Below are 25,474 nucleotides of genomic sequence, written 5' to 3'. Positions count from 1 at the left end.
CATTAATACGACCAATCAAAGTTAAATATAAAGGAAACCATTTAGATGAAAGTTGAATGATATGGTCAATTAAGGGTAAAAAGTGAATCCTAAATAAATCTTTGTGTTTACAAGTAATTTTAATCCCAAGATATGAAAAATATATCTTGGGAATATAAATTATTAATCAATTTAAATGGAAAGTTATGATATAAGGGAAATTGTTTATTAATTGGGAAAAGTTCACTCTTACTAAGATTTAATTTATAACCTGAAAAGAAACTAAATTGTGCTAATAACTCTAAAACAGCAGGGATGGATTTTTGAGGATTAGAAATATATAAAAGTAAGTCATCAGCATAGAGTGATATTTTATGGGACTTTAAGCCCCGAGTTATCCCAGTAATATTTGGAGATTCTCGAATGGCAATTGCAAGAGGTTCTAATGCAATATCAAATAATAAAGGACTAAGAGGACAACCTTGTCGAGTACCTCAAAAAAGAGGGAAAAACGGTGAGCTTAGAGAGTTAGTATGGACCGAGGCCACAGGAGAATGATATAAGTTTGATCCAGGATATAAATTTCGAGCTAAAATTAAACATTTTAAGCACCTTAAATAAGTAAGGCCATTCTACTCTATCAAAAGCTTTCTCAGCATCTAAAGAGATAACACACTCAGGAACATTTTGTGAGGGGGTATAAACAATATTTAACAGTGTGCAAATGTTATAAAAAGAGTAACCACCTTTAATAAAACCCGTTTGGTCTTCCGAAATAATAAAAGGAAGTACTTTTTCTAATCTGTTTGCTAATAACTTAGAAAAAATTTTAGAATCAACATTTAATAAAGATATTGGTCTATAAGATGCACATTGAGCAGGATCCTTATCCTTCTTTAATATTAGAGAGATTGACGCTCTATTGAAAGATTCGGGAAGCTTAGCAAGTTTTAATAAAGCCTCAAAAACCCTACAGAACCAAGGGATTAATGAAGGTGCAAAACATTTATAAAATTCTGCGGTAAATCCATCACGGCCAGGAGCTTTCCCCAGGTTCATCGAGGAAATAGCATTCTTAATCTCATCAGTAGTAATGGGAGTATCTAGCATAGAAGACATATCCTGTGAAATCTCAGGGAAGTCTAGGTTATCTAAAAAATCATTCATATATTTAGAGTCTCGAGGAGACTCTGATTGATATAAGGAAGAATAAAAATCAAAGAAGGTTTGATTAATCCCTGCATGATCAAGTATCAGTCGGTCATTTTGATTATAAATCTGATTAATTTGAGATTTAGCATAATTAGACTTCAATTGGTTAGCCAACAGTTTACCAATTTTGTCACTGTGTACATAAAATTCACTTCTTGTTTTCTTTAATTGGTTTACAATCGAGGACGAAAGTAATAAACTGTGTTCCATTTGAAGTTCAGTTCTTTGTTTATATAACTCCTCAGAGGGAGTTGTAACATATTTCCTATCAATTTCCTTAATCTTGTCCACAATTACCAACTCCTCCTGCTTCAGTTTCTTCCTCAAAGCAGCAGAATACGAGATAATCTGACCACGAATATAAGCTTTAAAAGTATCCCAAAGAATGTTCACAGAAATATCCTCTGTATAGTTGATTGTAAAAAAAAGATCAATCTGTTCATTCATAAAGTTAACAAAGTCCGAGTCCTGAAGCAACAGCGAATTAAAACGCCATTGTCTATTATTTTGTGTATTGGCCTGAATTTTAATAGAAAGCTTAAGTGGAGCATGGTCCGAAATGGTTATAGCGTCATAATCACATTTAATCACTGAAGAAATAAGGCGAGAGTCAATAAAGAAATAATCAATTCTTGAATAGGAATGGTGAACATGTGAAAAAAAAGAAAAATCTTTTTCCTGAGGATGCAAAAAACGCCAAATATCCATCGACCCAGAATCAGAGAGGAATGAATTAATCAAAGTTGCAGATTTATTAGGTAAGGTCCGTAGAGGAGCCGAACGGTCCAAAGCTGGAGATAAACAAGTATTAAGATCTCCGCCCCAGATCAACGAAAACTCATTCAAATTCGGGAACTGATTGAATAATGATTTATAAAATTCCGGACAATCCATATTGGGAGCATAAACATTAACCAAAACTACCTTTTTATTAAATAGTAGACCACTAACCAGTAGAAATCTACCATTCGGATCAGAGATAATATCATGTTGTATAAAAGTAACTGAGGAGTCTATAAAAATAGAGACGCCTCGAATCTTAGCGTTAGAGTTCGAATGAAACTGTTGCTCCTTCCAGAATTTAAAAAAACGTAGTCTGTCCCCCCTCCGCACATGGGTCTCTTGTAAAAATAGAATTTGTGCTTTAAGTCTCCGGAACACTTTAAAAACTTTTTTCCTTTTAATAGGATGGTTAAGACCATTAGTATTCCAGGAGACAAAATTAATAATAGACTCCATAAACCCTAAAGTCAACCCGCAAAAAGGAGGATTGACGATAGGCTCGATCCACGAACCCGGAAAGGGAACAGAACAAATAAGAGATACCGGGAAGGAGAACGCAACCAATACTTCAATAATGTACATAGCCCAAGAAGAAAAAAACTAAAACGTGAAGCCCCTCCCACCACCCCCCACCCCATGACCCCAAGGCTAAATCTAAAACAGACCAGCCAGAAAGAAGCAAGCACTAAAACTACCCCCATGACTTCCGATAGAGCTCCCTAAAAAAAAGTGTAAATATAAAAAAGATCAGCTAGTTATAAAACAGTAAAAGAACAAAAAAAGTAAATCAATTAAAACAAACACTTAATATAACAGAGAAAAAGCCAGAAAATATAAAAAAAACGCAACAAACCCCAGACCCTATGAATAAACAAAAAAAATGAAATTATTAACATAAACTAGTTATGAAAACCTACAAAAAAAAGTAGATTCAAAAACTACAAAATTTAAGGCCTCAAAGGAAATATGTAGAATGACGCTGAGGAAATAACCACCCAGAATCCCCTGGGAAAAAGGAATGACGCAGATAGGAAGAAAGTTTAGCAACCATATTAATTAATCAAAAATAAACTTTTCTGCCCATATAAGGCAAAAAAAAAGTTAAAGCCGACAGATTCACAACCTCCGATCAAACAGAGGTAGTTAAAAATTACGATTAAGATGTTGAAGGTGAAAATTGATCCAGATAACTTTGGGCATCCGATGGAGATTCAAAGAAACGGAGGGCTCCATCCAACGTACGAATCCTTAGACGTGCTGGGTAAAGCAGCGCTGGTTTTAAATCCATCTTGTAGAGTTCCGATATCACAGATCTGTAACGAACCCGTTGATCCCGAATCTGTTTGCTGAAGTCCTCCACGAATCGGAACTGAAGATCCAAAAAATCAATATAACCTTTAGATCAAACGAATCAAAACAGTTTCTCCTTGTCTTGAAAGTAATAAAAACGTAAGATGACATGTCGAGGTTTATCTGACTTAGACGAGTATGATGGAACTCTGTGAACACGATCCAATAACAGTGGTTGGTCAGGAAATACAGTAGGAAATGCATCTCTTAAAAGTTGAGAAAAAAAATTCATTGGGCTGTCAGATTCAGCAGCTTCACGCACCCCAATCATTCGAAGATTCTGCCATCGCATTCTGGATTCTAAGTCAGAGTTTTTAAAGGTCAGAAAGTCAAGTTTCTTCTTCATTACATTGTTTCTTCAATTTTCCCCATCTTGAGTTCATTTTGTTGCGTGGATTTTTGAAGATTAGATATAGCCGACTGGTGTTCCGTAATAGATATTTGTATTTTATCGATTGAATCGGCAATTTTCTGGAAATTAATTGAAATTTCCGCACGAATCAGCTCCGTAATAGAGGTTGAAATTTCCCTTTGAATTAGTTCCGATATAGCTTTCAAAGTCACCGGTGGTTCAGTCGGAGGAAAATCGGTACCTTTCGGTCTAACCGGAGGTTTGCCGTCCTTCCCATTTTTTCCAATCTTAGACATAGCAGACCTTAAAAGCATCCGATTATCAAAGAGCCCAATTTGTTTCAAAGTATTGTAAAAGTTGATGCCTTAATGGTTAGTTAAAATATAGCTGATCATAAGAAGAAAAACTCAGAGGTAATGGAGCGAGTCAAGAACACGACTTCACTCCATGAGCTCTACCGGAAGTCCACTTATCTCTCTCATTAGCATCAATCTTCTAATAACTTGGTCTTTCGTCACACCCCTATCCTTCAAAGGATTTTTACCGGGGTAAAAATTATAGGCATGAATACATTATTAGATACACACAAATATACATTGGTCATCAGCTATATGGCTAATACAGAGAACTTTAAGTTGTCAACACCTTGACAGACAGTCAGCAATCACATTTTCCGTTCCTTTTATATGTTTTATTTTAGTAATCCTCTAAGACCAGGATCCAACTTAGCAAACTTCATAGTGGCCAAAAACACTAATGAGTTGTGATCAGTGTAACTTCTCGGTGGTTTTCGTCCCGGACAAAGATAACAAGGGTCGTCCCACACCAAATTAGCATTCTTTGGCAAGAGCTTAGTAAGTGGGGGGGGTAATATCTGCAAAGTTTTTTTTTGCAAAACTTCCGATAGTACCCCACCATCTCCAATAACCTTCTCAAGGCTCTCTTGTCTTTCGGGGTGGGGACTTCAGAGATAGCCCACACCTTAGCCTGCATCGGTGCCAGCTGCCCCTGTCTTCCCACCAATCCCGGATAAGTGATCTTTCCGTGGCTGAATTCACTTTTTGCAAGGTTCACTGTCAGGCTGGCTTCAAACAGCCCCTCCCACGTGTCACTCCAGACAACTACATCGCCAATATACGCTTCTGCGTTCTTTAGCCCTTTTGACACTGAATTAATTGTCCTATAGGGGTGTTGCTCACTAGGCTGACCTGATTTGACAACAACACCATGTCCCGGCTCTTTGCACCGCCTCAGGACATCCGGACATACGTGTGCGTGCCGTTTAATTAGCTGTCTTAGCGGCTCGCTGTGTTCGGGGGTTAAGGGAGAGACCTTATCAGCAAAGCTGGCCAAAACAATAGACTTCTCCCATCTGGTCAGCACCATACTTATCTTTTCAAAATGGGTTTTCCCCTTATCAGGTGGCACCCTAGCCTCATTAATTTTCGTGATAACACCGACTAGGTCTGTTAGCCTATCGTGGCAAGCTGTCAGCATATCAAAAGCCTGTAACTGTGTTAGCTCACGTCTACAATAGTCAATAGCATCCTTCCTCCTGTGCAGCCAGTAAAACTCTTTTATAATTCTGTCGACTGTCTTCCTCACCCCAAAATGTCCACCGAGGGGTATCTTGTGGGCTGGGTTAAAAATCTCGCCCCTATAAATTTTCGGCACCACCCCGCATTCCTCATCTGCGGACATGGTACTTGGTCATCATTTCCTCCTTAGTACTCTCTCCTTCACATAATAGCCCACAGACTCCCTTTTTAATTCTGCTTCAGAGAGAGCTGTCTCCGTCAAAACCATCAGCTCCGCGTCTCACTCCTGTGCCAGTACAAATTCCTTCCTTGCTAATGATAAATCTAACTCAACTCCCTCACTTCCTCCTGTTTCACTATGCTCTCTCTTACTTTCTAACCCCTCCTGGTACAAGGGTGGTAAAAACGTCTCAGCTAAATATATATTAGCTTCGGCAGCCTTTCTGGGCATGCGCCGAGTCACTGCGCAAACAGGATAAACCTGTGAGTCCATGGGCGGGTCATCAATGCTGGCAGGCTGGCTTGTCAATCTTACTGCTGGGTACACCTCTCTGCCGGTGAGGTCATTACCGAGTGAGACCTCCACATCTTCCATCGGTAGTTCGGGCCTCACCCCGATCGTGACCGGTCTGGAGCCAAGTCGCTTTTTAGGTGTATCTGGTGCAAAGGTACTGCTTCAGTCCCTTTTCCAATGCCTTTTATCACCCTGACCTCACCAGTCTGGGTCTCTGAACTAAAGTCTAACACAATCTTTAATATCAATGACTGACAAGCTCCAGTGTCTCTCCAGATCCATACTGGAACTGGGTATAACCCCTCCTCCACCGACACCAATCCGGCCGAGATAAAATTCTCGCGCCCTTCCTGAACTTTATCAGACCTCGTCTTCCCTAGCAGTCTGTTTACAAGCTCAATACAGCCAGTCGGAACCGTCATTTTCCCTTTCCCCATCTCCTTCTTTGGGGCAAAGCACCTGGACGCAAAGTGTCTGACTTTCCCACAATTATAACAGACGACCCCAGCAGACTTCCTACCAAACTGCTCACGGTCTACCTTATCCTTCTCACTAGTCCCCGGCTTACTTTCTGACTTTTCTGGCGGACTCTCTCCGCCGTCCTGACTACCCTTCTGGTAGCCTTTACTTGGGGTAAACTTCGTTTTATGTGTCAACGCGTACTCATCCACTAACTTAGCAGTTGCGGCTAAGGTGTCTGCCTCTTTCCCATCTAGGTAGGGTCTCATACATTCAGGGGCACAACCTTTAAACTGCTCAATCAGGATTAGCTGTAGTAGTCTGTCATAATCCCCATTGACCCCTTTCGAGGCGCACCAACGCTCACAATATATCTGCATCTCACGGGCAAACTCTAAATACGTGCGGCCCCATTGCTTCCTCGCATCCCGGAACCTCTGCCGGTATGCCTCCGGGACCAACTCATAAATCCTGAGTATGGCCTCTTTCACCACATCATACCTCTGGGCATCTTCTGCAGACAAGACCGAGTAAGCTTGTTAGGCTTTTCCTTTAAGTACACTCTGAAGCAAAACAGCCCACTTATCCCTCGGCCAGTCCTGATTTGCAGCAACCTTTTCAAAATGGAGAAAGTACCCATCAACATCGGTCTCCTCAAATGGGGGAACCAGCCTAACTTCCTGGGTTGCCCTGAACCCTCCACCTTGGTTCGGCATGGGCCCCAGCGCTGTCGTCATCTTTAACTTCTCCATCTCAAATTCCCTTTCCCTCTGCTTCTCTCTCGCTTCTCGTTCTAACTGCTTGTCCCTCTCTTCTCGCTCCAACTGTTTGTCCCTCTCTTCTGGCTCCAACTGGTTTACCTGGAACTCGTGCTCGAGTCTCAATATTTCAATCTGCAGCTGTACTGCTTCTGCACCAGGTTTTCCCATAGATACAACCTCCAGCTCCCCTTGGGGAAACACACCTTTAGATACATAATGCTCTATGATAGCTCTGTGCATCTCCGCTCTCCTCATTGTCCACTTCCCCTTAAAAAGATTCAACCATTTGGCCACAGCTGCTAATTCTGATTTCCTGGCATCTTCTAATGCCTGCAAGGTCGGTGCCTTTAGAAATTCCTCAATCTCCATTTCTGCTGTTTGCCCTTTCTTTCTTTCGGGAATTTTAACCCAATCAATTTACCCCGCCCCAAATTTAGCATTCAAAATCGCGGACGAGAACCCCACTTATGTTACGTACCCCGTAACTGGATTGCCAAACCAGCAGAAATGGACCACTTAGTTGGAGTCTGGATTACTGGAACTAAGAAAGTTTTATTAAAGAAATAAGTAACACAGTACTCTAAAGGTAAGGATATAAATGCAACGGGTTAGCAATGATAAAACACACATGTACACAGAACTAGGATAATAGGAATCAATCAAGCTCTATCGCAGCCTGGGGTAAAATGATCAGTCTCAAGTGACGCAGAGTTCAGTTCAGCTCAGTACAGTTCGCAGCAATCGCTGTTGTGCCGAGAGAGAGAGAGAGAGACAGAGAGAGAGAGAGAGCGAATGATGATATGCAAATCGAATTCAGACAGACCTTGATGCTTCTCCACAGTTAGCTTTTGGGCGAGCCCTTTTTTTAATGTCTTCTGAGGTCACTGACTGTGACCCCTCCATTCCGGATACGTTCATTCTTCCGTGGTGAATCCAGCACCCAGGCCAGGGCGGACATACACACACCAGGTTGCCGCTGATCGTACCTTTTCACCCTGTGCGTCTATGGTCTGTCCCGTGAACAGACCTCCAAAACTCCCACCAACTTGGGGGGCACACCGCACTTCCAGGGCCTCGTTATCTCGTGATTTTGTGGTGTCCCTTGCCTTAGCAAACCTGTTCCTTTTATTCCCCTGCTGGGGTATCGCCTGTCCATGAAACTTCAAACAGTTCCGGTTCAAAACAACCGGTCTGACAGTATTTGGAACTGTGTCTCTTTTCGTTAATCTCTCTCGTCTCTCATTAACATTTCCGAATGCTGCTCCATTGTCTCACTTATCTCTCTCATTAGCATCAATCTTCTGATAACTTGGTCTTTCTTCACACATATAATCCGGATGGAGTTACAAATGCACATAACTCTCTACTTCTATCCGTCAAAAGAATACATGAATAACCTTTTAACAAATCAATCTTTGTAAGGAATTTGGCTTATCCAACTTTATCCACACAATCATCTACCCTAGGGATTGGATATGCTTCAGTTTTTGTCACAGCATTCACCTTCCTGTAATCCTTACAAAACCTAATACTATTGTCTGGCTTGGGCACCATAACAAATGGTGAACTCCAATTCGAATTAGAATGTCTCATCATATCATTTTCTAGCATATACCTAATTTCTTGTTCAGCAAGTTCACATTATTCCCTGTTCATTCGATATGGATGTTGTTTTATGGGCTTTGTATCTCTAACATCTACATCATGTGTAGCTACAGTGGTTCTTCTAGCAACGTCTAGAAATAAATCTCTATATTTAAAAATTAACTGTTTCATCTGCTCTCTCTGTTCTGGCTGTAAATGAGCTAATTGTTCATCAATATTTTCTAGAATTTTTGAATTTGGTAACCTGGCTGAAATAATGTTGGGTTTAAAATGAGTTTCAGATGAATCATCCATTAAGGTTTTATCAAGATCAGACTCATTATTGACCACAACAGTCATAGTAGCAGCTTCTCTCTCATAATACGGTATTATCATATTTATATGACACAGCTGTGTTGTCTCTCTATGATCTGGGGTTTTTACCACGTAATCCACATCATTCACCTTAGATTTAATCTCATAAAGACCACAAAATTTAGCTTGTAATGAGTTTGTTTGCACCGGGAAAAGAACCAACACCTTATCTCCAGGCTTAAGTAACCTCATCCTAGCTTCCCTATCATACCAAGTATTCATCTTCTCTTGAGCCAATTTTAAATTTTCCTTTGCCAAGCTATAAGCTTTATATAATCTTTCTTTAAATTTTAAAACATAATCTAGCAAATTAGTGTGAACTTCTTTATTAATCCACTATTCCTTCAACAAAGCCAAAGGTCCTGGAATTCTATGCCCAAACATAAGTTCAAAAGGACCAAAACCTAATGATTCCTCTACTGCCTCTCGTACTGCAATAAGTAGTAAATGTATACCTTCATCCCAGTCCTTTTCATTTTCCACACAATATGTTCTAATCATAGTTTTTAATGTAGAATGAAATCTCTCCAGGGCTCCTTGCGATTCTGGATGATAGGCTGATGAAATAATCTGTTTTGCTTCCAGTTTATAAACTATCTGCTGAAACAATCCAGATATAAAATTACTACCTTGATCCGATTGTATTTCCTTAGGCAACCCAAAATAAGTAAAGAATTTTATAAGAGCCTTTGTCACAGTTTTGGCTGTTATATTCCTAAGAGGTAATGCATCTGGAAACCTAGATGCTGTACACATAATAGTTAACAAATATTGATGTCCAGTTTTAGTCTTTGGCAAAGGACCTACACAGTCTACAATGATTTTTCAGAACGGCTCACCAAATGCTGGAATTGGATGTACTGGGGCCACTGGAGTAACTTGATTAGGTTTACCCACAATTTGACACGTATGAGACGTTCTACAAAATGTCGCCACATCTTTTCTTAAACTAGGCCAATAAAAATGTTTAGAAACCTTGTTCATAGTTTTCTTTACACCTAAATGACCACCCAAAGGAATACTATGAGCCATAATTAAAATCTCATTTCGATAAATTTTAGGAACTACTACCTGATGATTAACTTTCCATTCCTCACTAGCAGGAATTGTAGGTGATCTCTACTTTCTCATTAATACTCCCTTTTCAAAATAATATCCTACTGGCACTTTTTCAATTTCACTATCTGGAAGAGCTTGTTCTTTTAATTTGCCTATCTCAGGATCTCTACCCTGCTCTGCTATCATCTCCTTCCACAATAAAGACAAATCTTCATGGTGAGACTTACTACCAAAATCCTGATCAAATAATGTAGGTAAGAAAGTTTCTGATACATCCTCAAAGTTCGAATCTTGAACTGAACAGTTGTGGGTAACAACCTCATCCTGTATATCGGTCTTTTTAGCTTTAGCTCTTGTTACAACACATGAAGAATCTGTGTTAGAATCCCTCTGTCGTTCCTCAGAATTTGGATTTACTGTCAAATGCACTTCAGGAAAAACTTGTCCACTTGCTAAGTCGTTCTCTAACAAAAGAGAAACATCATTCACAGGTAAACTGGATTGCAGTCCTACTTTAACAACCCCTGTAACTAATCCTGACCTTAAATTTATTCTATGTAAATGTACTGGCATAAGGGAACTCCCAACTCCTCTTATATAATTTACCTCACCAATGTCAGACTCATCACTAAACTTTAGCGCACTGTCTAATATTAGTGATTAAGCAGCTCCAGTGTCTCTAAGTATTCTTATTAGTACTGAATTGGATCCTTCTTTCAAGGATACAAACCCTTCTGTTATAAAAACTTCATATCCCTTCTTAACTTGGTCAGACTCTGACACATCTTCATTAGTATTTTCTAAATCCTGTGAATTTACAGATGTTTCAATATGCTGCACACAAGCATCTGGGACGGCTTATTTCCCTTTTTTTTAATCTGCTTTACCTTGCCTCTCTGTGCTATTTTTCCTTTTAAAAATTCTACCTGGAGAAAATTTATTCTTATGAATTAAAGTATACTCATCAGCTAATTTAGCAGTCTCCTGCAATGCAGAAGTGTCTCTTTCATTTAAGTATGTTCTCCCTTCAACAGGAATGCTTCTTTTAAATTCCTCCAGTAAAATCAACTCTTTTAATTTATTATACTCCCCATTCACATTTTTAGAGGAAACCCATCTCTCAAAACACACAGATTTCTCATAGGCAAATTCCACATAAGTTTTTTCCACAGATTTATTCAAATGTCTGAATCTTTCTCTACATGCTTCCGGAACCAACTCATATGCCTTTAATATTAGCTGTTTAACAAAACCATAATCCAGTGCTTGATCAGCATTTAAAGCTGTATAAACTTGTTGTGCCTTGCCTTTAATTACACTTTGTAATATCACTGGCCATTGCTCTTTCGGCCACCCTAAGCTCAGAGAACAATTTCGAAATACTGGAAATATTTGTCCACTTCAGCTTCATTAAATGGAGGAGCCAAAATAACCTCACGACTAGCAATAAACTGTTTATTAGAACTTAGAACCAGAAGACTAATTTCCCCTCCTTAATTTCTCCATCTCTAACTCAAATTTCCTCTGGTTTTCACCTTCTCTTTCTTTACCTTCACTTAGTTTACTTTCCTCTCTTTCTTTAAATTCCCTTAATTTACTTGCCTTTCTTTCATCAAATTCCCTTTTTTTATTAGCCTCTCTTTCGCCATTTCCGCTTTAAATCTTTCAAACTTCATCTGTTCAAGATGTAACTGCATTTCCAGATTACTCATTGGAAACCTACCTAACACCTCATCATCAAACGTTTTCATACAGATATAACGCTCAGCGAATTTTCTTTGTATTAAAGCCTTTGTGGTATTCTTCGTAATTCCCTTAATATCCAACTTCCTAGAAATCTTCAATACAACAGGTTTTCTCGCATTCTCTAAAAACACCGGGTCAGGTGTGACCATAAAATCGTCAACATTCATTGCTGCCGAATACCGCTCACACACCAATGAAACTAAAAAAAACAAGGGGTATTTCCCTTTTCCAAATCAGAATGGCAATTACCAGCACATAAACTCAAAAATTTAGAACAAGGTCCCGGACAAGCACCCACAAATTACGTTACGTAACCGGCAACAATGAATATCAATCGAGACAGGTTATATACAAACAACCAAACATTTATTAAACACAGATAAACAATAAAAAAACAAACAAACACCTTAACTGGAAGTTAACCACTATGCGGACGTTCAACAATTCGTCACTCAGTACTGATTCTTAAAGCGATAAATGTGAAAACAGTTCTTAAAGCAGTAAATTCAAACACAGTTCTTCGAATGGTAAATTTTAAAGTCCAAGAGATTTATACAGTCAATTAGGAGAGATTTTCATGAAGTAACGAATTCCTCGAAGACACGGCGTCACTGCCACTCCCAGCTGGATCCTGCCTTTTCAACAGGATTCAAGGCGACGGAAATAAAACGATTTTAAAGGCACTGACCTTCCTCCGTAGAATAATCTTGCACAGCCTTCCTGCCACTTTTAGCAGAGCTATCTCATGCAGATGACTTCTTCTTGAATGAATTCAGAAATGGTCGATCCTTTCCAAACCTGTCGAACGTTTCCTTCAGGGTCCCGTCTTCACTCTCCAATGTTACTGAAAAGATACATTAGCAAACCTAGCAGTGTTTGTCAAACTGCTGGCTCAGACTTCTCTAAACAATGTAATCTCTAATGAAGAAAAATCTCTTTATCCCTTTGACTTACTGCCCGATGAAAAAACACTGGTTGTAGCAGAAAAACTGAAACTAATTATCTATTTTTGAGCACTCCTCGCTATATATATATATATGAGCAATTCTCTATGAATTATGAAAACTATCACTTAATTAATGAAGAAAAGGAAGAATAAAAACAGACAATCAAACCAGTTAACAATCTGTCCGCTGTGTATACTCAGTATACCAAACAGACTTTGAAAAAGTCATTCATCAGTCAAATCAAGAAGTTCACATCTTCTTTCAATAGCCCATCAGTCAAAGGATATCTTCAACATATCAGAAATCTTCAAAGCCTGTTTGCTTTCAGAAAATTATTCAGCAGACTAATACCATTCAGACCTCGGCCACCTCCAAAATAGAATTAACATAGTCCAATGCCGCATTGGGGTTCCAAAAAAATGACGTGGAGTTGAATCTTGAGGAAATAATTTTAATCGGGCTGGATAGCGAAGTGATGGGAATAATTCCTTATCATGGGCTATCTTCATAGCTGGAAGGAATTTGAACTGCTGTTCCATAAATTCCCGTGGATAGTCTTGAAAAAAACAAATCTCAGAACCCATAAATTTAAAAACTCTGTGCTTCCTTGTATATGTTATGATTTGGTCTTCAACTTTGAAATGAAGAAAACTGACCAAAACTGACCTTGGTTTATCCGGATCTTGAGATTTTGAAGTGAGAATTCTATGCACTCTTTCAATATCGGGAGGCTGAGGTAGAGTATCCGGAAACAGAGATTGAAACAAATTAGCAAAATAGCCCAATAAATTCCCACTCTCAGATCCTTCCTCCAGTCCAAAAATTGGAATGTTATTCCGATGAGACCTTGCTTCCAAATCGATAATCTTGCGTTGAGCCCATTCCAAGCGGGCTGAAATATCCGTTATCTGACACTTCGACTCTTTAAGCTCAGTATTCAAGGAAATGATATTCTCCTCTAAGAACTGAAAGCTCTGTCGAAATGACTTCTTCTCAGAAGTGTTATTGTCTATTTTACTGTTGAGAGCCATCACCGCATGTTCTAAACTCTTATCCCAGACAGGCATATCTTCTGATTTTTCTTTCGAAGTTTTTCCCTTTCTGTTGCTGGATTCAGAAAGCTGCTTTCTACATCTTAAAGATTGTGACATAATGACAACTAACCCCTCTAATATCCGACAAATAAAAGTTAAAAATTCAAACTGTAAACTGGGGAAAAGGAGAAATTAAAAGCAGCCACAGAATTTATGTGTTAGCCTATTGAGCTGCAGGCTGAGGTCCCAGAAGAGATCCCTGCAGAACACCACTAATTACAGATCTCCAGCCCGAAAAAGGCTCTTCAAACACTACTCTCTTAATTTTACCAGGAGGGACTTCATTAAATGCTTCAGTAAAATCCATGTAAATTGATATCCTCTGCTCTACCATCACCAATCTCTTTCATCACTTTGCCAGAAAACTCAAGTTGTGAAGATGGGACCTGCCCCAAATGTAGACATGATGGCTCTCCCTAATTAGGCCCTTGCTTCTAAGAGCTCATATATCCTATCATGAAGAAGTTTCTCCAGCAATTTCCATCTGCAGGTCTGCAGTTCTCCAGATTTCCCCTTGTTCCCTTCTTACATGCAGGTATAACATTCACGACTCACCCGTCCTCTGGGTCCTCATCTGTGCCAAGTGTAGATACGAAGCTACTGATCAAGACCCCAGCAATCTTGTCTAATGTTAATACTCATTAGGAGACCCAATACTTTCTCCTTATTGACGTCCAAACTCCCTGACGTGTTTATGCATGCAGCACTGTCTCCCACTCCACACCTTTTCCCTTTGGTAAATACAGAAGGAAAGTACTTATTATGTACTTCACTCGCAGCTATCTGCAGCTATCTTTAAAGTTGGGTAGTTGTGTTCTCTGCCACCTAACTGCAAACCCACTGAAAGGGCAGTCAGCCGAATAGACTTATTATCCAACACCAGGTAGTAGAACAATCCCATTAGTTTGATTGCACCCTTCCTGTTCCTGAGTTCTACTCAATGGACTGAGTCTGAACCCTCCACTATGTCTCTGCTGTGCGTACCTGTGATAATTTCCCTGATTAGTAGTCCAACTCACATCTCTTTTACCTCCTTCTCTATATTTTCAAAAACTTCAAAAGCCTGGAAAATTAATCACGCATCCCTGCCCATCTCTCAACCAAGTCTTTGTAATGGCCACAACATTGTAGTTCCACATACTGATACATGTTCTATGTAAATCACCTTCCGTCATAGTACTCCTTACATTCAAATACACTCCATTCAAACATTCAAATACACTCCATTTAAACTATATCTCTCATCATACCTGTTAATTTGATTTTGCCTGGCCATGCTTTCACTGATATCTACCTTCATGTCCAATCCTTCACTTACTGACCTGGTGCTCCGATTCCCAGCCCCCTGCTAAACTAGTTTAAACCCTCACTAGTAGCATATTAGTTCCCTTCCAGTTCAGGTGAAACCTGTTCCTCTTCTACAGGTCATCCCTTGCCCAGAAAAAAGGTTCTAATAATCCAAGCTGGAAACCCTGCCTCCTGCGCCATCTCCTCAAGTCACTCATTTATTTATGTGTTATGCTATTCCCACCTACACAAGCCCATGTTACCAGGAGTAATCGTGAAATTATTACCTTGGAGGTCCTTCTCTTCACCCTATTTCCTAACTCTATAAACTCAGTCAGTAGAACCTCTTCCCCTTTTTTGACAATGACATGGTGCCAATATGTATCACGGCCTCTGGTTGTTCATCCTTCCCCTGCAGCCGCTCTGATACACCTGGACCCTAGTACCCGGGAGGCAACACAGCATCGTGGAGTCTCTTTTGTAGCCACAGTATCTCCTGTTTGTACTCCTAACTAATAAGTCCCCAATCACTAATGCATTGCCAAACTTTATCCTTCCCTGCCACAGGGAAACCACCATTGTTTCTTTATCTCGCTTCGAACTTAAAGGAATTTGTAGAATCAGGTACGGGCAAAAGTTTCCAAAAAGTGTTAGTGGACTCAAGCTGACTGCCTGAGAACCTCGCTTAAAAACTGCTACACCCTTGACATTGAAGATCACGGAGGTCAGGCCCACAGACCCGGTGTTGGATGGTGCAAATAGAAGGAGACCACACCGGCTTCTTACAGAGACCAAAGGTGAGCTGGTGGCGCGTTTATTGGCTGTAAGATACTGTCCCTTGTGTACATGGGAGACAGGAGGAAAGAGGGGGTATGAGACAGGGGAGTTACCGTAGACAGGGTCAGGGCCATAGCCATGAGAGTTATTTCCTTCTGAGACCAAGCGCAAATTCATGGTCCAGGGCTGAATTAGAGTCTCACCTTCCCTGTGATGATTCGGAAGAAATATGACATACTATTAGACCAATACGAGATGAATGAATGAAAAAGGATCTGCTGCTTTCCCAACATATTTGACAAATAAACTTTTCTCAGGATTCCGGCCCGGTGTAGGTATCAAATATAACCGAAGTCTCGATGCCAACAGGCATCAATCCTGATGAGGGTGGCAGAGTTTGTCATCAAAACATTGGTTGTAATCGGCACCGGTTACACGGCTGGAAGCCCACTATGAATAAATATTCTAATAGTACTCGCCTTGTGTGACTTTCCTTTCCTTTGAGCAGAGGAGGGTAAGAGTGATGTTTGAGATTTTAAAAAGTGGTGAAGGTCATAGGTGGATTAATAATAGGAAGTTTTTAATTGAAATCTGATGTTTCACGTCCATGCAGAAGTGAGGCAATGCAGACGGAGTGTCTAAACAAGGCCAGGGGATGCATTGCAAATGGTGGAATGTGAAGAAACACAGAGGGCCAGAGTGACTCTGGAAAGCATGAGGACAGATCTCCAAAGGTAGGGGCTGAGTTTGATTGGTCAGTTAACAGATGGATGGAGAGTTGCCTTTGTTTGGTGATGGAATGAGAAGAAACACAGAGGGCCAGATGGACTCTGAAATGCATTTAGACAAATCTCCATTGATAGGGGCTCAGTTCAGCTGGTCATTTCAAGTCTGCGTGGGGACTTGCCTTTGTTCATTGCAGGTACAGAATGCCAGAGAAGGTGGCTCTGCTGGGACTATAGAAGCACAAGTTGGGCCGCACATGAAGCGCTGTATACAGTCCTGGTTATTACACCACAGGGATATACAGACAGACCAACATTAAAATTAGGAGGAAGAATCCCCATTCTGCTGCACTAGCGCACTTCTCCATTCAATATTAGACAAGAATTCATTGGAACCCCAACTTCATATCCCCGTATACCCACGGTAAACATTCACCACTTTGTTTGTCAAATACCCACCAACCGCTGTCCGAAAGGTATTCAGTTCTACGCTCATATCTCCCTTAAGGGAGAAATAAAAGTTGCAAAGCCACAGGAATCATTAAGAAATCACTCTAACAGCACGTACCACGGGGCTTAATGACAACATTTATTGCACTGCTATGAGACTAGCACTATGTGATGAATGATTAGCCTCACAATCTGCCTCCTAAAGATCTTGCACCTTATGGTTTACCTTTCTCTACAGATGTTATACTTTACTCTGCATTGGATTGTTTGTTTGACCCAGTATGCTAATACACCAACAAGTTGGGTGGCCTGTCCACATCTGACATTCTGTAACATTCAAGGGATAATTTTGAGTTCGGAAGTTGCTGAGCCTTTAGGAACACAAGGTCATAATATAGTTAATCTTGAAGTACTTTGGGGAAACGTATCAGAAAAAAACAAAGCCATGAAATTGAATTTCAGGAAGTCAAGGTTTGTGCTGACGTGGCAAAGACCTCAGAAGGTTCACTGGAAGGAACTGCTTGACATTGAGTCAGTTGAGGGACAATGGCATCGAGTCACTGCAGGAAACCTCCATGGCCAAGGTCAGGAGAAGCAATAAATCAATAGATAAACTATATGGATGAATAAATATATGTTCAAAAATGAAGAAAAGGCAGCTGTATGAAGAATACAGAAACAGAAAGTAATAAATTTTACCATTGGGGATATTAAAATATGCGAGCTACAGCCATGTGGGAAATTCGGATTGCCAATGGCAGGTTGAGAAGGATATTGCTGATAATGCCAAGACTGCTCCCGAAAATTTTGTTAATACTGAAGTCATGAAAGAAACTGTAAGGAGGTACTTAGGCTCATTCAGTATAACAGTGACCTGTGAAGTTATGCTGTGGAAGACAGAGAGGATATTCCTAACTCTTATTTTTCCAAAGTGTTCACCTGTAGAGTCATCAACATGCTAGTAAGTGTAGCAAGAATTAAAGTTGCTTAAAGTGACTCCGATCTTAGAAAATGAGGTCCTGTCTCAGCTGAAAAGGCTGAAAGTTTATAAATCTCAGTGTCAGACAACATATATCCCAGGGTACTTAAAAAATGTCTGTGATTAAAAATACAGGTACCTAACAAGTATTTTTCAAAATTCTGTGAAAATTGGTGAAATCCGTAAAGACATGAAATGGACTAACATTTTCCCAGAATATAAGAAGGGTGACCACACTGACCCTGGTAATTATGCTCCAGTAAGCTTAAGGTGTGACGTAGGTAAGAACAGGATACACAAATAAAGAACAAGTTTGAAAAGCGGCTGATAAGAACTGGCATGTTAAGAAAAAGCCAGCATGGGTTCAGAAAGGATAAGCACGTCTTGCTAATACGCTGCAGTTCTATGAAGAGGCAACTAAAATTTATTATAACAATAGAGAGGTTGATATCATTTATTTGGACTTCCAGAAGGTTCTTGACACAGTACTCCAGAAGAGGTTAATAATCAAATTACAGGAGGTACGGATTCAGGTATGGGATGAGAATGTGAGCAGAATTGGCTCAGAAACAGAAAACAGAGAGTTATGGTGAGAGGATCGTATTCATCCTAGAAGATGTTAAAAGAGGGTCCACAAGAACCATTCTTAGGGGCGCTGCTGTGTTTAATTAACATTAATGATTTGGATAAGCACAGAACAAATTCGTTTGCAGATGACACAAAATTAGAGTGTTGGACTGATAACATTCAGGCACAGAATCAATACAGGTGGATCTGAACACAATCCGGATGTGGGCAGATAAATGGCAGATGAAGTTCAATGTAAGTAGTATTACATACAGGAAGTAGAATTACTGGATATAAATATACAATGGGGGTCCTCAGTCAGAAAGTGCATTGTATGAGAAAGATTTTGGCGTTCCGGAAGACATCACTATCAACATCTAGACAATGCATTGAAGCAATTCGGAAGGCTATTAGAATGTTGGGCTATATAATATGCTCAGAGGAGTTCTTGCGACATTCTCCTTAAGCTGTGTGATGCACTTGTGAGGATACACATTAAGCCTTATGTACAATTTTGATTCCCATATTTTGTGAGGGATGTGAAGGCTCTGGAGAGAGTTCAGAGAAGGGCGACTTGACTCATTGCAGGATGTGTACTATGCAGAAAAACTGAGCATTACATATGTTCAGCCCACTTTGACAAAAAATGAGAAAAGATGCAATAAAAGTGTTCAGAATCATTTTGCGTGGAGGTAAGTTGGATGCCAGCTACTACTTCAAAATTAATGCTTCAACAAGGAAATAGGGCCACATGTGGAGACTGGTTAAAGGGAGATTTCAGACTAAAATCATGAAGACGTTCTGTACAAAGTGATTTGACAGATACAGAATAAAACCCACACTCTCACACTGTATCATAGACTGACCGGTAGAGAATCAACCCTACACTTACACAAGGCGCCAGAAACTGACCAGCAGAGATTGACTCTTACACCCTCACTCTGTAGCAGAGACTAGGAGACAGACACAGGAGCAACATCTCAATCCTGCAGCCTACTTTCTGGCTGTCTGCCTAATTGCCTGTCTGTCAGTCGATCTCTCTCTCTCTCAGCTAACGTGTTATCTCACATTTGCCTTTTTTTCTCCTTTACCTATTCATCTCCCTGTTTGGAGTACTTTTCTTTATTATTCAACCAGTTTGCCCATTCCTTTGCAGATTGAAATATTTCTTCTCAATTTCTTTTGACATTTGACAGATTTGAGATGCCCATTAAAGACTGTGACTTCAGCAATATCACACACAAAATGCTGGAGGAGCTCAGCAGAATTTCTTGTGTTGACTTCGATTTCCAACATCTGCATATTTTCTCTTGATTGTATGTTAGCAATGTGCTCATTTGACCATTTCCATCCTAATCGCGGTCTCACTATTGTATCTTTGTTCGAATCTGTGGTTGTGGGTTTTGAATTGAATTGACTTTATAACTTACATCCTTCATTTACACGAGGAGTAAAAATCTCTACGTTACGTCTCCATCTAAATGTGCAATTTATAGTAAGCATAGAGCATAGAATAGTACAGCACAGTACAGGCCATTCGGCCCACAATGTTGTGCCGACCCTCAAAGCTTGCCTTCCATTCAACTCCTCACCTTAAATTCCTCCATATACCTGTCCAGTGTGTACAACAGGACATTTGATATAGCATAGAAATACAATAGTACAATTGTCTCTCTCTCTCGGTGTGTGTGTGTGTGTGTGTGTGTGTGTGTGTGAGAGAGAGATCGAGAGAGAGAGAGAGAGAGAGAGATCGAGAGAGATCGATCAGGAAGAAGCTGAAGTACTAAACAACATTTACAAAATGGGAAACTGTAGGGACGGAAGTGGAGATCGGTCTGTGTCGCTGGTGTCCGTTCAGAAATCAGTAATTAGCCAACAAAAAGACGAAATATGTAAATGTCGCTGCTTCGTGACAAAACTCAGTCTTTGTAATTAAATCAACCGGCCTATTTTCACCAGAGACTCTGCTGAGGTGATGCCAAAGAATTTTCATGTATTTGTCTCCAATCGCCCGAATATTTACAATAGAGACAAAGGTACTGAATGGAAGTGTTTGTTCAAGCAACTGTAACTGAGCAAGTCAGTGAGGTGCAAAACCGTATCTCGAGAGACAGATCCTCTGTATAAATCGGGACCGCTTTGAATGCATCAGCTGTCTGCCGGAGCTGTGAACACAGGAGCAACAGAAATCACAGATTCTCACTGAAATGGTGTATCCAGTCATCTGGCGGATAGAAGACGTTTACTATCCTTTTATTTCAGCCTTTGGAATTCCCGGTAAGCCGCAGTGTCAGCTGCCGTGGGCGGATGTTGAAGTTTAATTCCAATGTTGTGATTGCTTCTGCCGCCGGTTTTTAAACTCTCACATTCCAGTCCCGGTATTCCGCTTTTCAGGAATAGAGTGGAAACACCGGGACGACAGATGCTGGAATGTGGATCTAGAAACAAACCGCTGCAGGAATTTAGCGAATCCGCCAACATCGGTGGAACTGAGCTTGTCAGACAGTGTTCTTCCAGCAGTTTGTGATCAGTAATGGGATGTTCCGTCTCTGTGCGTTTGGTCTTGCAGCAGTTGCACTGCATTTGCAAATATTCTGTTTATAGAGCCCGCGGAGATTATACTAATTGATCGTCTACATTTGCATGTGAGCGGATTTCTGAGTTAGGAGCAAGACTCAAACAAATAATTGGTAGTAACAATTTAGCAAATGTGTGGACTTTCGTGTTGTAGATCGAATCTATTGTCGATTTTAAATAAATGTCTGCGGTATGACTGAATGTAAACAGCTGATGGAAAACAGACTGAACTCATTGCAGAGTCAATTAACAAAGCCGGCCTGGTGCTTCAGAGTGAAACGTTTTCCATCTGACAGACATCTGACGACGGCACCGAGTTTGCTGCTGGACGTTGAATTCCTCTCCCCTGCTTCCCTGTGATGGAATCAACGGGAGGCGTCATGTCTGTTTGTGAGGTTGTGTAATTTATTTCACTGTGTAAACTCCTTCTCTGTCTCCACCAAACTGCTGCATTGGCTTCTGCTCAGTGTTTTCTCAACTTGCTGTTCCCTGTCTCTCTTCCAGCGAACTTGGTGGCGATCGTGATCCTGTCCCGGGGAAAGTGCGGTCTCTCCAAATGTGTCACTCGCTACCTGGTGGGAGTGGCAGCGGCCGATCTCCTGGTCGTTATCTCCGATCCGCTGATGAAGTGGACTGCTGCGATTTATTTTCCCCGATCATTCCTGCGAATCACTCCTGTGTGCAGACTCCGTGAATGGTTGATTTTTGCGAGCACTGCGACCTCAGTCTGGCTGACTATCGCTTTCACCGTCGATCGATTTGTGGCTATTTGCTGTGAGAAGCTGAAAACAAAATATTGCACCGAGAGAACGGCGGCTGTGGTTATCGGGACAGTGAGTGTGCTGGCCTGTTTGGAGACTGTTCCCTGGGGCTTTGTGTACGAGTCTGGAGAAATAATTGACGGTGTTCCCTGGGATTGTGTTCTGACACTGAGCTTCACAAACTCTCTCTCATGGTCGGCATTTGAGGTGTTTCACCGCATTTTAACCCCTTGTCTCCCACTCTTTCTGATGTTGCTGTTCAATATTCTGACTGTCAGGCGGATTCTAGCGGCCAGTCGAGCCCGCAGGAGGCTCCGGGGACAAAAGAGTGGAGAGAATGACAAGGACCGGGAGATGGAGAGCCGACGCAAATCCATCGTTTTGCTCTTCAGCATAACCGGTAGTTTCATATTGTTGTGGGCAACACAGGTGGTATTTTCAATCTATCAACGGATTTCAATGAGTTTTGTTTATTCTGTCACGGATCCCCTTTACATCACAGAACACACAGCGAAAATGCTGCAGGTTCTCAGTTCCTGCACCAACACGTGTATTTACGCCCTGACTCAGAGCAAATTCCGAGAGGAACTGAGGAATGCGGTGAAATACCCACTGAATCTGATTTTGAAACTGATGAAACGTTAGAAATAAACGCTGTAAAGTTTTACAATTCAGCTGCCGTCATGCTCCCAATTCTATCCCCCACTTGTAGGTGAATGGAAACAATGTGATGAACAGAGTAACAAATCAAACACCAGAAAATCTGCAGATGCTCGAAATACAAAACAACTCACACAAAATCACATCCTGATGAAAGGTGTCAACCCGAAACGTCGACTGTTTACTATTTTCCTCACACAAGATGCTGAAGGAACTCAGCAGGCCAGGCAGCATTTATGGAAAAGAGTAAGTTGTCGATTTTTCCTGCCGAGACAGTTCATCAGAATCCTGTCAACTGGTTAATCTTTTCCATTTTCTGTGTGTTGCTTTGGAGTTACAAAACAACTGTTTACAGCTGAGCCCAACGGCATCACTGACCTCACCATCCCAGAGAAACCCCTTTTGCGCCTCACCTCTCGCCCTGTTAAATTGGAGCTTGAGGAGAACCTGTTTTCCCTGCTTCCCGGTTCTGACAAAACTGCCTGATCTTGGGGTTTATTTTCGTCTCCATCAACCACTCCTGCTCCCGTCAAAACCCGTCCTTTCCTTCACCTTCCTTTTCTCCTCCATCTCTAAATGTAGAGTCTCTCTCTCACTGCCAACTTGAACTATCTTCCTGTAGGAGAATGTGCCTGTTTTACAATTGAAGACAGAGAACCGATCCGTTCACTTGTCTCTCTGTGAGAGATGGAGAGACAGAGAAAGTGAGCGCGAGGGCTGAGGGCGCGAAGGAGAGGACGAGTGAAACATCGCGAGGAAAGGGCGCGCGGGAGAGCACGTGAGTGAGAGGGCGCAACGGAGAGGGTGCCATGGAGATGACGTTAGAGTGAGCGTGATGGAGAGAGCCTGGGGGAGAGCGTGCAGGCGATATTGAGCTCGAGGGAGAGCGACAGAGGGGGACATCGCGAGGGGGAGAGCACACGAGGGAGTTGGCGGGAGGCAGAGGGCGCAAAGGAGAGCACGTGAGGGAGAGCGCACGAGGGAGAGGACACGAGGAAGATGTCGCGGGAGTGAGCGCGAGGGAATTGGCGTGTTGAGAGACAGAGAATAGAATGAGAGAGGGAGCGAGATAGTAAAGCGACAGAGACATCGTGAGGGAGAGGGAGAGGGAGGAAGGGAGGAAGGAAGGAAAGAAGCAAGGGAACCGGCTGTGTGACATTGCCAGATCTGCTGTGGTTCCACTCTTTCACAGAGATCGGCTTGTTTCGTGGATAAGTATTGTTTCGAATTATGTATAGCTATACTGTAGATATCAGTTTTCTTTTTGTTCTCTATCAAAATCGTACGAGTTCTAACAAATTCTGTGGTTTCAACACATGTCCAGTCTCCTTTGTTTGCGAATGCATAAGTAAATTGCCTGAGCTGAACCAGAGAAGAATACAATGAATGAATTTTCAAACAATGTTCATTACAAACAGAAAGCACAAAAGTACACGGGGATGGAAAGATATGAATCACATGCAGCGAACGCTATAACTGGGGCACAGACAGGAGTATGTGGGTAAATGAGTGAGATTGCAGGATGATGCGTTACCCCAATCATGCCATGGCCAAGGATGTCTCTGAGAAAGTAAGGGCCATTTTGAAAGGGCAGGATGAACAGCCAGAGGTCATGTTCCTTATTAGAACTAACAACAGACAGACAAGGTCCTGCAAAAAGAATTTAAGGAGTAGGGCATAAAGTTAGGAAATAGTAACTCTTGGGTGGTGATTTCAGGATTATTTCAGGTGCCACATGCTTCCGAGGTAAGATATGGTACGTTGGTACACTTAAATTTCTGGCCAACAATTTGGTGCAGGAGGGAGGGCATCAGGAACACAGATCATTGGGCTGTCTTCCTGGATAACTGGAGCTGGTGTAACAGGGATTGGTTACAGTGAAGGGGAAGTAATATTCTCACAGGGAAGCTTGCTGTAGCCACCCTGACAATTTTTATCATGAGGCATGTGGAGGGGGTTTTGGGATCCAGACCTACCGGTCCGTAAGTAGCATTCAGCGGATGGGGTATTATTTGTTTGATGTGTTCAGGAAGGTTTCCAGAAACCGTATGTAGACGGTCCACCAGGAAGGGAGACATACCTGACATATTGAGAAATTAACCTAGCAAGACGATTGGAATTTAATTGGGAAAGTCTTATGAATCTTAATTCTGGAGGGTTTCAGATGATTATTGATAAAAATATGTTTGGACCAGCAGGTCGATGATTATAAATTTGTGGAAGAATTGGGCAGGTGTCATAGAGAGTTGTTTGGGAGCTGATGCTACCGGTTGTTACTGGATGGAGCTGATGTCAGCTGATGTCTGATACCGTGAGAGTCACATACAGCCCTGCCGGTCAGAATTTAGTAGTTCCCTGTTCCTATGAGGAGGGTAGAGAAGGACAAGGATGGTCAGGAACTTAGGGTGATGAGAAATATTGTATTTGTTTAAAAACGTAAGAGGAGTCATAAGAGGAAGATGACATTAGACGGACTTGGAGGAACATACAGGAAGCAAGAAACAAGTCACACAGCATATCAGGAGAGTGAAGAGTTATCAAGAAATGTCCTCATTCAGGAGGATCACTGAGAATCCCAAGGCATCTTATGCATACACAGAAAACAACAGTATAGTGGGGAGAGGACAGGACCACCCGAGGACAAAGGTGGGAGTTTATGCCCCGAGACAGAGTTAGCATGCGAGGTAGAAAATGAATACTGGTGATCACTAAGGGAAAGGACAAGGAGGAAAGTGTGATGAGAAAGGCTGTATGGTGTTATTCTCCAGCGTGTTGATACTAAAGGGGAAGTGCTGTTTGGTCTCAAATCATTTTGATGGGTCAGTCCTTTGGGGGAATTTAGTACATTGGGAGACCCAGACCAAATGCAGTTAAATGTGATGTTTAAACTGCCGGCACCGTACTGCAACAACAAAGATCGTAACAACATCTGTTTAAC

General features: G+C 41.3%; 1 protein-coding gene and 1 long non-coding RNA gene across 3 annotated transcripts in view; one reads left to right on the top strand and one right to left on the bottom strand.

The window, feature by feature from the left end:
- The window catches only part of LOC140189355 (uncharacterized), a 944,498-nt gene that overhangs the window by 500,650 nt on the left and 418,374 nt on the right, over positions 1-25,474 (top strand). The gene's annotated exons all lie outside the window — the stretch shown is intronic.
- The window catches only part of LOC140189139 (uncharacterized), a 45,476-nt gene continuing 27,532 nt past the window's right edge, over positions 7,531-25,474 (bottom strand). For both annotated transcript variants that reach the window (XR_011883463.1, XR_011883462.1), the window contains one exon: positions 7,531-12,556. This is a non-coding gene — a long non-coding RNA (uncharacterized lncRNA). The remainder of the gene's footprint in view (positions 12,557-25,474) is intronic.

The sequence above is a fragment of the Mobula birostris genome, chromosome 28 (assembly GCF_030028105.1).
Source record: "Mobula birostris isolate sMobBir1 chromosome 28, sMobBir1.hap1, whole genome shotgun sequence".
Lineage (NCBI taxonomy): Eukaryota > Metazoa > Chordata > Chondrichthyes > Myliobatiformes > Myliobatidae > Mobula > Mobula birostris.
Note: the sequence above shows the minus strand (reverse complement) of the source record. Positions and strands in the feature narration are given on the sequence as shown.